The following is a 14,050-nucleotide window of genomic DNA, read 5'->3' on the forward strand; positions in this document are numbered from 1 at the left end:
GACTTTATGAAGTTATGAGTTCATCAATCGTTTAGATGTGCACACAGAGAACACTTGTCAAGATAGATCAGGTTTATTTTAATGCGTGTACATTTTGTGTCACGGAGAAAGTCAAACCTCGGTTTACCTTGCTTTCCGTCTCACGCTGCACTGCTTGATCTATCTAGTGGGGGTTTTAACCAGAAAGGTTCACCATAATTTATGGAATAAACTTTAAAACTGTCAGGAAGAATTCGCATTGAAATTTTTCTAAATTTAAAATATGTAGAAATACTTAGGTGTTAGTCTGAAGAGCCTTAAGCCCAGTTTAACTCAAGTGCACTTATTCTTCAAAGAAAAGGGAGGAGTTCTGAGTTACGCGCTCGTAAATATCAAGTTGTGATACATACATCATGTTCAAACTTGTTTTTGGGAATACTATTTTGTTTTGCTCGTACGCTTCTCATTGCACATCACTACATGTGAGTATGACCCTTTTCAGCAACCCATCCTTGTCGTAAGAGACGACTAACGGGTTCGGGTGGTCAAGTTCGCTCACTTGGTTGATGCATGTCATCGTATCCCAATTGCGTAGATCGATGCTCATGATTGTCTGGTCAACTCGATTATATACAGACTGCCGTGATAAGGTCGAATATTGCTGAGTGCAGTCATTATTAGTCCCGTTGTATATAGACTCCTGGACAAGCAAACCTGTGATTGATACCTTGAGCACCGTTACGATGCCCATAGGACACATCCAGGTTATATATACACCTTGCCCCAGATAATAATGTTCTTCATCTCTGACGGCAAGCAGAGGGTACTGAGGACATATCCTGTCTTGATAACCCCACATGTTTTATCTACTTTAGTAGAAAAGCCATCCTTCACATCTCCCGAGGCCGTTATGCTCTGGTTGTGATAAAAAAAAATGGCCCCCAAATGAGTAAACTTTTATGAGCAGATCATTTGAGGAGATAGTGCCTGATAGAACATCAAATTACAGCACGATAATGTGCACCAATATACAGATTCAGAACATGATGTACAAAGAAACGAGCCCCGAACATGAGCAATACACTTTTACTTTATGCATCGCTTGGTAGGGGTAAGTGTACTCACTAGTGACGGTATTGTATGTGAGGCGGTCTTGTGTTCCGTCTAGTGACATGATGGATTAAAGTGTCGTGCTGAAACTACTTTTTAGTGTTGTGTGGAAACTACTGGCTTGATTAGCATCCCACCCCACCGCCTTCCTTAGTATTATGTGTAATATGTTTTTGGGTGCCGTGGTACAAAACAACCTTAGCGCTACGACTGTCATAAGTCTATGTTAAGGTATGGGAGTTACGATGACCTCAACGCTAGGATAGCTTTGTACAACAGCACCCTGGTTCTTTTGGTTTGGCCGGGGGCATCGACGACTGAGCTGTTTTTTTATCTCTTGACAAGCTCACTTGCATTACATCAACATTCTGGAGGGGAAATATGGTTGTCATGAGTGTTAAATGCCCTTTACGCAGCGATTCATACATGTACACTTGAGTGGTGTCAAAACTGCACTCGACAAGCCCCTGAAGCCTTCATCTTCCACACACACAGACAGACAAACAGACAGACAGACACAATCTGCACAGAAACGGGGGGCATCGTACAACATCAGTTTGTACGTTCTGAAGAAGTCCAACGCGAGAGACTGAAAAGGACGTGTCAGAACCTGAAACATGATATTTCTTTTGGCCTTGCGTTGAAAGTTGATCTACACCATAATATGCAGGTATATGGTTCCCCTCGTGCAAGATATATTATCCTTCACGTCATTCTAACAAACATTTCCTTCTCATTTTACCTGACAGGGACAAATCTATTTCGTCATCCATGACACCACACACACCATTCCGTCAATTTGATTTGATGTTGGGGTTCTACGAAATATATTTAAAGTGTTGGAATTTGACGCACGGGGTGAAATTCGAAGATGTAAGAAAAGACGTTTTAGTCAAAGTCGTAATAGAAGCAGTAGTTGTATCTATTATTTTGGTAGTAGTAGTAGTAGTAGTAGTAGTAGTAGTAGTTGTAGTAGTAGTTGGTTGGTGGTAGTTGGTTGGTAGTAGTAGTAGTAGTAGTAGTAGTTGGTTGGTGGTAGTAGTTGGTTGGTGGTAGTTGGTTGGTAGTAGTAGTAGTAGTAGTAGTTGGTTGGTGGTAGTAGTAGTAGTAGTAGTAGTAGTAGTAGTAGTAGTAGTAGTAGTAGTAGTAGTAGAAATACCCTGAAATATATATCCTATATAGCCCATGTAAGTCTATAATATTTGGCAAGTCTAGATTACTAGATTACTGCAGTTTTGAAAATGATGAACGTCTCTGGGCTCTTTTTTATTTATTTTAAAACTAGAATTTATCATTAATATATGTTCATTTCAGAAACTAGATGTTAGTCTATAGCAGTGGTAGTAGCACTTATAGTAGTTGTCGTTGTGATCGCAATTACAGAAGAAGGATAAGCAATAGCCTAACGACAACAGAAGCATCAGAAAGAATAACTATTGACGACAACAGAAGCATCAGAAAGAATAACTATTGATTGTGGTCGTTGCAGTGGGGACAGTACTACCAGCAACAGCAACAACGCAATTGAAGCAACGTGCGTGATGGTAACACTGACTGTGGTAGTAGATGTTGTAGCCGATGGAGACGTAAAGTATACGATGTTGTAGAAGGTCTTGGCGCATTTGTGCACCTTTGCTCATTTCCTTACCTAAACCGTAGACAGGATTAAGTAGCCTGTTCTGTGCACTTTGTATCTACTTATCGACCACAGTTACCGTGGCACATTGCATTGCAGAGGACACACTTTTTATGGACCAACTGGTTGATAAATGTTCCAACGCGCTTTCAAACAGCCACGTGTGATAAACTGTATCAAGATCACTAGCTTAAAACAATACCTCCCTTTAATGCCGCCAGTTGTCTGAGCCATCAATTACAACCGAAATAAAATAAGACACACGACCTTCCGAATCGACCGGTTTGCCTTTAAGCCCCTCCAAAGCAGTATAAGTCAATAACAGTGATCATTAAAAGACTAACTGCCGACAAACCTGGTGGGGTGATTATATGTGATTATACCCCCGGAAATACTCCGGCTTAACATCCACATAAACACGGCCGAGTAGGACTATTTCACGCGATTTGAGCACATTTGTCGGTTGTATTCAGCGGCTGTAGATTTACAGGAATCCAACATGGACCCCAAACTCAAGAAATAGGAATTTATGTATTCTTTCATTCGCGAACGTTCCCACAAAGTCGTCGTGATCTGATTACATATTTAAGGGGTACCCGGTACTCGGAAAGGTCACTTTCAGGGTCATTTAACCCCGCCATCTCACTCGGGTGGATCAAATATCACTCCGCGGTGTAGTGTTTCTTGCCTAGAGTGAAAAGGCTTTGTCGACGTCCAATGTATGAATACAATTAAGCTAATCCGGCTTAATTGCCCTCCAACCACAAGGTCGGAAAGTTCTTTGGTAAAATCGAATCTGATAAGGACTGAACAAGGTATAACGGCAATCATTTTGAAAACAGCCAGTACATTGTTTGATTCATTGTATTATACATCAAACCCTGCATGACAGGTCAAACATATTCATCAGTGGTTCCTGCAGCCGGCATGTCGGTAACACTTTTGTGTGGAATATGCACTACATAGTCGAAATTGTACAATAGATTCTGCTTTTAGCAGAGATTTCCTTTCTGTTGTGTAAAAAATGTTTTTGGCATTGTTATTTACATTGTCTTATTGAGGTGAGGTGAAATGGGGTTTAACGTCGCGTCCAAGATTATTGCACTTATATAGCGACGTGCATGTACGTGTGGGTGTTTGTGTGGCTGCTTGTACTAGTCCGGACTGATGCCGATTTATAGTGCTAGCTCACTGAGATACCATGCCGCAGTTTAACATGAATACTCCACTCAGACACAGTATACTGACTCCGAGCCGACCAGTCCTTGCTTTAGTCCCTTAATGCCGAGCGTCAGACAGGGTAACAACAAGTACCATCTTTTAACGTCTTTTGGTATGACGCGGCCGGGGATCGAACCCGGACCTTCCGCTCTCCGGGCGGACGCTCTACCATTAGACCACGGAGGCGGTTCTGTCTTATTGAGGTACCAGGGGTATACAAGCCTTATGTATACCTCTCATTGCATCACTACATGTCAGTATACCCGTTTTCAGCAACACATGCTTGTCGTAAGAGGCGACTAACGGGATCGGGTGGTCAGGCTCGCTGACTTGGTTTGAAGCATGTCATCGATCCCAATTGCGTAGATCGACGTTCAAGATGTCAATCACTTGATTCTCTGGTCCAGACTCGATTATTTACAGACCTCCGTCATAATGCTGGAATATTGCTCAATGCAGTTGTTACTTATTCTGGAATTGCTACCATCGATACTGATATCTCTGATCCCTGAAAGTATGTCGTAAATAAATAACCATGCATACAGAATTCATTATTCCAGCCTTATTATTGAAATACCAGGCTGGATCAGTGAAAGGGGGACTTGACAGTTGATGCTAAATCAAGCATGGCGTTTTTATTTGCCGTTCATTACGAAGAACTATTTTCATTGCAGTCCTCTTTTTTTTTATCTTTTTGAGTGATTGGATCTCCATAGTATGGTATCCTACATCTTATGTATAATCATTCCTTGGACAAATCGAATATCGTCGAGGCTTCCCCAGCACGCAGAGTACACCGTTATGAAAATAGTACGTTATTGATTTTGTGCAAGTAAGATGTTTGTATGTATTTTCAATGAGAACGAAGGCCAAGTTAACCTGTTTCAGGTTTCTCGCGTCGAAAAGGTTCACTGAAAACAGAATATTGTTATTAAATAACGGTACCATGCTATTTGAAAGTATTTTTGGAGCGTAGTTTTGTTTAAAAGCTAATATGGAAGCAACTAAGGACGAAATTTATTAAATGCAATTCGCTTTTTATCTTTTTGTCAACTTTATCCAATTATAATTAAATATGGGCATGTCGTGAAGAAGAAGGATTTGTTTCTTGTAGAAGCTGTCGTTATGGAGGAAGTAGTTTTGTTACAGTCGTTAAATATATTATTTCCACAAGTGATCGTTAAATATTAATGGCACTTATACATGTTTCATCCTTAGGCAACTCACGTTGTTGCCGACAGGCCACAATCAATACAAAAGCACTCGGAGTCGAATCGAGTTCAAACAATTCATTTCAATTGATTGGAATGTGAGACAAATCGGTCGGAAGTGATGCGTAGACAAACACAAAGAGGTCGGATTTTAGAATCTATGTGAGGAAAAGTTCTCATTCAATCATTCAGTCAGAGTGAGTATTATGAACGTTATGATAGGGATTGCACAGGGTTGTCCTGTATGCCCATGCACGTTTCTATCATTAACATGTATTTTTGCAGTTCTGTGATGTTGTAGTTTCTGTCCGAGCGTCGCCATGTGTAAACTGGTGAGTGAGTGAGTGAGTGAGTGAGTGACGTCTAACAGTGACTGTGCAACTAAATCACGCTTAATTGATGGACACTGAAAGCATTCAGTCTGAAAAGTCAACGCAGAGATGTCCCCGTCCAATTAAACTCATCTAGTTATTTTAACCAACCGATAACCACTAGGTCCATGTGGGTTGTGGAGCTTGGGTTGGGATATAAGTGCTTGTTTGGGTGGGGATGGAGTAATGGCCTAGTGTTGGGTCGTAATATTTATCTGTCGGGATATGTGAATACGTGCATCCGTGAAAGCACACTTTATCATCCACTGTGGTATGTTTCGAAGATTGATTAACCTCCCTCACTCACTCTCCCGCCAAGGGTGCTGCCCATCAACGCGTCCTCATATCACGTGACACCGGATACGGTGCGTGATAACATGCCGGATGTGCCGGGCTCATTGTTATCTATTCGTCAAGTGTTGATATTACTGAATGACATGGACCTCCGTATTCTGTATTCTATGTTAAGTGACTATACTCACCGACAAAAGAAACGCCTACACCATTCATGTTTGTTAATATATGAAGAATTACTCATTTACAAGAGATATCAGATTGGTTGGATGCACAAACAAACAAACCGTTATGGTGTGTAAACCGACGCTCATGGACGCATCACATGTGACGTCATAGTTCCAGACTCAGGATTAGGGTGTAAAATTTGGAAGTCACGTGCAGCATGTCGCGATTAGAATAATGACACTGTGGTAACACTTCACTGATTGTTAGTTTGGTCATAAAGTGGGACACATTGGAAACATTGCTTCTTAACATACATATTTCTCCATATGTTTTCTTTTGGTGGTGAGTTTTTTCATTACAAATATAAACCAACAAACACTATGTTAAACACGTTAAATATGTATCTACCCTGAAACTGAAAGGACGAAATATAATTAGGACAGAAACGCAATTTGTGGAACAAATGTCGATGTTTCAACCTTGTAGAGATGTTGTTTTTCTACTCAATTTATAGATTATAAAGAACCAATTGGCCGAAAATGTCTCTCATAAAATCATGGTGAGAAAATTTATGACACAAAATGCATCATATTTTCCATGAAACAAGGATTAAGCATGATCAGATACATGCCCTTAATCGTGGCTCACGACCTGACCATAATCTGCTTTGCTTTTTACAACCATAATGTGCGAAACCAAAGTAGGCTCGTTTGTGTCGCAAACAGAGGATTTAACTGATTTTCCGATACGAAAATGTAACTTATTACCGCAATTCCCCGTAGTAACCAAAATGGCGGAGACAATCTGACCAATCAGAGCCCACACCATCTGTTTCTGCTGGTCTGCTCTGACGCCTGGAACTTTGATTTATCGATCCAAATGATTAATTACATAACACTGTCTGCTTTAATCATATTAGTAATTGCGTTGTTTCCAAGGCACCCTAAGGTATTCGCAACGTGAATCCTTGTCAGATCGATGTGGATTTTATTTGATTATCTCAATTTCTATGGAAACGGAGTTTCCGGTGGGCCGAAATACCTGTTTGTCTTTCCCTTCTGTCAGTATGACCCTAAAGACTAGCAACTCTCAACAGCGTGGAATGTAATTTTCTCAATTGCATTTAAATAGAGAAGTCGCAAAGAGCCAGTGTATGGAGCTGTGGAGAAAGCACTCTCGCAGTGCAAGTTGCCAACTTGCGTACTGGCTCTATCTAATTCAGGCGATCCACGGGTGTTGCTTCACTCTTAAAGCTACGAAACGCGCAACGTAGGCCGGAGGCTTAGTTCGTAATTTTACTTTGTTCACAAATAAGCTATTATGGGGGTAACATTATCTTCTGTTTACGATTATGGCAACACTGCTAAACAGGTTGGTTCTGGGAAGATGTTGAGAGATGAGAGCTATGTCTGAGAAATGGCAGATCAAACAAAAAATAAATGTGTTATAGTATTTACCGAGTTTGTTATGATGATTGGAAAACGCCTTTATCTTATAGATTTAGATAAGAAAACATCAAATTCCCAAATTTTTAATTCAAACTTTGCTGTTCTGATGCCTATGAAATAGTTCCTTTTGAATGTAACATTGGAAGTATATTTTCGGTAATATCCATATGACCCTGTGATGTATTGAAGATACTTGGGAAATGTCCAGGGATCTGATGTTTATATTTGCTTCTGTGACGTAAAGTGTTTACTTGCGAACTGAAATTTTCTAGGTTATTATTTTAATATTTGCCCCTGTGACCCAAGGATGCACAGGACATGTAACATTCATGGTATATTCATATTGATATTTGCCCTGCGATGTATAAGAGATGCTTCTGAAATCACTCACTTAAAATGTCTTATATTCATATTTGTCTCTGTGCAATTACGGAAATTCTTGGGAAAAATAATGATTTTTCATATTTGTCTCATAAACAAAGGAAATGAAGGACTTAATTTATTATTCATATTTGCTAAAGTCCTTTGTTCTAAATCCCAACATGTTAAATGTTACTGAATGGTTCACAAGGTTAACAATACCATCTCTATCCATGCCATCCTCAACTGAGTTGAAAGCTCCTACGTTTAGCATGCAACACACTGAGACCAGTCAAGGTCATAACAGCCACTGATAACTATCCTCGTCGGCAAGACGTATGCTCATAAAACCCCTCATATGTCAGATGTCGATCAAGTCTTAAAGGGCAAATTCTTTCAGCAACTCTCGACAAGATCATGTATATAACGAAGCTGTGGCCTCAACTTATGAAGAATACACACACTCATGGAAAAATGATTGACATTTTCAAGAAATACCTGCTAGCCGACATTGTTTATACTTGATAGTGCTTAAAGGAAGGGCTCCTTTTCTACCAGTTAAGCCAATATTGCATGAGGAAAGACGGTAGATTAACATAGCACAACATATTCCTACTAAAATTTGTCATGAAGCCGAAGGTCAAATATATAAGGTTGACATTAAAATACGTAAATGAATTCCAACTTTCGTCCTCGTCTCTCTCTCTCTCTCTCTCTCTCTCTCTCTCTCTCTCTCTCTCTCTCTCTCTCTCTCTCTCTCTCAAGCAGCTTCACCATCTTGTGAGGAGATGTTTTTTATGTACATCAAGAACCTGGAAAGTTGAGGCATAACCTAGATGAATGTTTCAGGACAGTGAGAGAGTGAATGGTTCAGAGTAAGCGAGACGGCGTTAAATAAGACGTATAACTTGTACCTGACCAAACTTACCAGATCTTACCTTTAATAGTTTCGTGATCTTTGTCTGACATATTAACGAGATACTTTATTGCCCCTAGCACCATCCAGACACTTAAATTAAGCAGTACAAATAATTGACACACAAACAACGATAGAGAGGACTTTTATGAGACTTTAACAACATGGAGTTTCTATTGAGCACAGGCTTCAGATAACTTCACAAAAATGTTTTTCACGAATATATTTTTACCTCGTTATCATGCCCCAGTTTCAATCATTAGATAGCTATTTCCTTCTTGAAGACATCACTCCGTGAACCTGATAGCATGTCCCTTCCCTCTATATCGCCTTTCGTTGTCTATAACGTCTGACAGCGCACTTGAAACCTGCAGGAGATATCATAGATGAGTGCCCGGATGTTAAATGCCTGCAAGACTCTCGGCTTTAGGTCCCCGGAACGTGTGTGTCGGGTTTAAGGACTTGTTTGTGAGATGCGATCGGATTAATGTGACATAATGGTATTTACATGGTGTCGTGTTTCTCTTGACATGAGTTGACATGTGGGGAAGACGCCGGTGGTCGATCAGGGCGGAGTGACATCACAAATAACGTTGAGAAACTGTATGTACATACTGCCTTGCTGTTTGGTACAATGCCATGTTGAGGGAGGAGTGTGGGTGCGACAGAATGTCGTTTCGCGCTCACGGTCAGCAATTCTCGAACTGTTTTACGTCAGGCTGTCTATAACCCAGTCTGGGCTAAGCGATCCAGTGAGTGACCAATGATCACCGGATCCTGGCAAAGCTAAGGGGGATACCTCTGCATCGGAAATGTGGCACATTAGCCCATGAGGCAGACTCACCCATGTAGTTATGTTTAAGATGGCGTGGTTGTAGTATGACATACGTTTGCATACTTCAAAATTCGACACTTTCTGGTACCCATACATGGCGGCTTGTCCTGGTTCATATAAGGGGCACGGGTGGCCCAGTCGTGTAAGGCGCCGCGATTCGCTGTGCAGAGTCGCGTCCCTTGGGCACGCCGGACCTATGATTGTTGGTTCGAATCCCGGTTCACCCCGATTATGTTTCTAGGTTTGTCAGCACCATACCTGTGCTCGTGGGTTTCACCGAAGCGGTAAACGTCTGAGACCTGCAGCACTTCGGTCTTTCCTCCCACATTAAGCTGACACGCCGTTATATAACTTGGATACTGTTAAAAGTGGCGTTAAACCCAACTCACTCACTTATATATAGAATGATCCATGTAGTGTAACAGAAGCTCTTCTAAACCATCTATCCTGATCACTGTCGCTACATTTACTTCTGTCTCGTATGATCGTACCGTCTGCTTCGTAAAACTGACGTATAAATCTATTATGGTTTTTTTAATCTTAAACGTATCCTCCCCGTGTTAAGTTTGATACTATTTTGCCATTCTTTATGACTCATGCTTAAGTTACGAAGCGAATTGTAAAAGTAATATCCTGCATTATTATCACTAACGATAAATTTCCCTTGTCTTTGTTCACATACAAATCATGAACGTCCGTGAGAAAACCCTGATTGATAAACAAGATATCTAAATCCGGTTTCCCCCGTAACGAGGAACCGATCATGTCACCGTCTCGGAAATTCATGATTTCAATTATCTATAAACGGAATGCGAGTCATCTAATCTCCGTGAAGAGAATAATCAGGATAATTTAGTCGTGAGGAGCTGTTTTACCAGTTTGAAAGGTAATCATGCAACATACATTACACAACATTAGGTAACATTACATACGCATGCTTCGTTATTACCAGGACCGCCTCCGTGGTCTAATGGTAGAGCGTCCGCCCGGAGAGCGGAAGGTCCGGGTTCGATCCCCGGCCGCGTCATACCAAAAGACGTTGAAATATGGTACTTGTTGTTACCCTGTCTGACGCTCGGCATTAAGGGGCTAAAACAAGGACTGGTCGGCTCGGAGTCAGTATACTGTGTCTGAGTGGGGTATTCATGTTAAACTGCGGCATGGTATCTCAGTGAGCTAGCACTATAAATCGGCATCAGTCAGGACTAGTACAAGCAGCCACACCAACTCACACACGTACATGCACGTCGCTATATAAGTGCAATAATCTTGGACGCGACGTTAAACCCCATTTCACCTCACCTCACCTAGTTATAACCAGCGGCTGTGCCACTTCAAGGACAGACCAACGTGTACATGCCACATAGTGAGTTGTATTGAAGCACAAACACAGACATGCGTAAATACGTGAGTCTGGGCCAGACAATCCAGTGATTGACAATATGAGCATCGAGGGGAGTAGAGAAGGGGCTAAACGTTCACTGGTAGTGGAGAATGGTTCTCCCTTTTACTGGGGAGTTATTTTCTGTCGCATAGGTTAACTTTAAAATGGGCTTGCATCCATTTATATTCCTGTAAATTCCTTGTAACAAGGGGCGGTCGGGTAGCCTAGTGGTTAAAGCATTCGCTCGTCCCGCCGAATACCCGGGTTTGATTCCCGATATGGGTACAATGTGTGAAGGCCATTTCTGGTGTCCCCAGCCGTGATATTGTTGGAATATTGCTAAAGGCAGCGTTAAACCATACTCACTTACTCACTTGGTAACAAGTTATCATCTGAGCGTTAACCCAAGCAACGGGTTCAACCTGCTTTAAACAATTACCCTGCCTATGAATAAACGGTTAACGGTGCACCAGTCATATACAGTGAACTACGGTTATAACGAACTCAAAGGGACCACTAATTTTAATTCGTTATAACCGTAGTTCGTTATAAGCATATGTACAATATCAAAACAGAAAATGGACGGCACCAAGAAACAGTTCGTTGTATCCAACATTTCGCCATAAGCGTGTTCTTTATAAACGTAATTTACTGTATATTCTACCCCTACAAGTAGAGGGTTCACCCTGCTTTAAACGTTACTCCTGCACGTACAAGAAATTTCCGCGTCGTCGTCAACGTTATTCGGACCCCGTTTGACAAAGCAGCCTCAACGCTTGGACACTCTCCGTTAGCCGTTAAACCTGAGATTACGGAGACTTTAGACTCTGTTGGTCAGCTCCTCGTGTGGCGGCGGGCATGGCACATGGTCACATTTAACGATGTTTTATTATAATGCAAATCAATATTGCACTGAGGCTTAATTTGATCGTACAAATTATCGTTAACCTTACTCTGTCTTCTTAAACCTCGATAAAGAAAAGGGTTGTGTTGAAGTCATTAGAGACTCGGGCACGGGCTTAAAGAGGGCAAGGTGATCAATTAGTTGACTGCCAGATGGTACGCTGACAGCCTCGCCATCATTCACACCTCTAGTCAACATCAGTGGTCGTAAAATGTGGAACAATAAAGAAACGAACATGAATTGAAAATGAAAATGATTTATGTTCGTTGTTGTATACAATGCAAACTGTACTTTCTAAACTGCGTGTCCATATTAATTGTACTCGCACGTTAGTACATTCGAGACAAACAGGAACTCTAATAGCATTGACGGTACGTCAAGGCCTTACCTTCGCCGCAGCTATGTTTTGTTTGTTTGTTGTTTTACGCCACACTCAGCAATATTCCAGCTATATGATGGCGGTCTATAAATAATCGAGTCTGGATCCGACAAGCAGTGATTGATATCATGAGCATCGATCCACGAAATTTGGATTCGATGACATGCATCAATGAAGTCAGCGAGCCTGACCACCCGATCCCGCTTGTCGCCTCTTACGACACGCATAGTCGCCTTTCACGGCAAGCATGGGTTGCTGAAGACCTATTCTACCCCGGATCTTCACGGGTGCCGCAACTATGTAAATGTATTCACATGATTTAGAAACCTTTAAATAGGATGAATGTGCAGATGTCGATGTGGAGGGGGTGTGAGTGGTTGGGTGATAAAAAATAATGAATTTATACACTTCATTTAATTTTAACTTTCGACATTTCGTTTTATAATCCCATCTTTTGATGAACCCCGTTCTCGTTTTAGTCTCTAGTATATTAACCCAAATACACCAAAGTAAAGTTGTATCTCTATGTTAAAGATGTGCCCCAATAATTTCCTCTTTGTGAACGATCGTGGCTGTTTACTTTCGCTCCTCATGTAATCCTCTTTTCCGAGGTATTAAACAGGAGGGGGCGTGTTGTTGAAGTAAGCATGGGTTCACGGAAGCCCGCTAAACACTTACGCGACAACACGGTGTACATTGTGATATCAGGCTTGTGAAATCCCTTGTGGCTGAGCGGAACGAGTGCGTAGGGCCATTTAGGCTGGGGTCATTCAACAGAAGTGTACCTTTGCACGGCTTGACACAGTACTTCATATATTTGGCTTTCTCGGTGTGCCTTTAATCCATGATCATTGCCAACAAGGTGTATCCTCTCCACGGGGTGCTATTGTATGCCACCCGGTACAAGCCACGACAGCAGATCTTCAGAGTGCGGGAGCATACAGTCATGGCCTAACACACACGCAGTCGAATAGAAAGACGAGTTTTTTTTAGTCCTTGAATTTGTTCACAAGTGACATTCACGCCTATTTGAATCAACTCGTGTCATTAAAACACGCGCACCTGCTTAGTCAGAGGAAACTTTCGACCTAATACACTTCTCGCTTGCAAACTTTTGAACAGTTTTCCTTCTAGCTCGTGTAAAGGTCATGTGTATCATTGAGCCTTCTCAAGCTACTATGGAACCATAAAGTTTGAAATTAGTTTAATAATTGATCGTTTAATACTTTTCCTTGTCCTAATTTGAGGCATGTCATTTTCCGGGCCACTTTATGTAAACATGTATCTCACACTTATTATAAAGTTGAATAGTGTCAATCGACCCGGTAAGATCTGGGGTAGAATAGGTCTTCAGCAACCCATGCCTGCCGTAACAGGCGACTAACGGGATCGGGTGATCAGGCTCGCTGACATGGTTGATGCATGTCATCGTATCCAAATTGCGTAGATCGATGCTCATGATGTCAGTCACTGGATTGTCTGGTCCAGACTCGATTATTTACAGACCTCCGTCATATAGCTGTAATATTGCTGAGTGCGGCGTAAAACAACAAACAAACAAACCTGAAGTTGAAACAATTAAGACGTGGATGTTTAAATATCTACGAGATGCAAGAAGGTCCGGTTGTAGAAGAGCACCGTATTTCGTTATGTGGAGTTACCTCCCTTAGCCTCCAGGATCCGGTGTTAATAAGATTCAATCCGGTTATGACTGTTTCCTGTCAGCACAACATCCTGCTCAATGGATTCAGCGTAATGGTCGGCGTCATCGAAATGCGCCACTGAGCGTTTTTATCCCATATCAACATGCTGTAATAACTAAAATACTTCTTGT

General features: G+C 41.5%; 1 protein-coding gene and 1 long non-coding RNA gene across 19 annotated transcripts in view; one reads left to right on the forward strand and one right to left on the reverse strand.

Annotated features, from left to right (window-relative positions):
- Positions 1 to 14,050, forward strand: part of LOC124126522 (CUGBP Elav-like family member 2) — a 232,324-nt gene that overhangs the window by 141,443 nt on the left and 76,831 nt on the right. The gene's annotated exons all lie outside the window — the stretch shown is intronic.
- On the reverse strand, positions 8,844 to 13,547 carry LOC125373073. Its single transcript, XR_007218307.1, has 2 exons — positions 12,895 to 13,547; positions 8,844 to 9,082 (listed from the first exon to the last, which is right to left on the reverse strand). It is a non-coding gene; the product is annotated as an uncharacterized LOC125373073 (long non-coding RNA).

The sequence above is a fragment of the Haliotis rufescens genome, unplaced genomic scaffold, assembly GCF_023055435.1.
Source record: "Haliotis rufescens isolate VD_foot unplaced genomic scaffold, xgHalRufe1.0.p SCAF_5, whole genome shotgun sequence".
NCBI classification, from domain to species: Eukaryota; Metazoa; Mollusca; class Gastropoda; order Lepetellida; family Haliotidae; genus Haliotis; species Haliotis rufescens.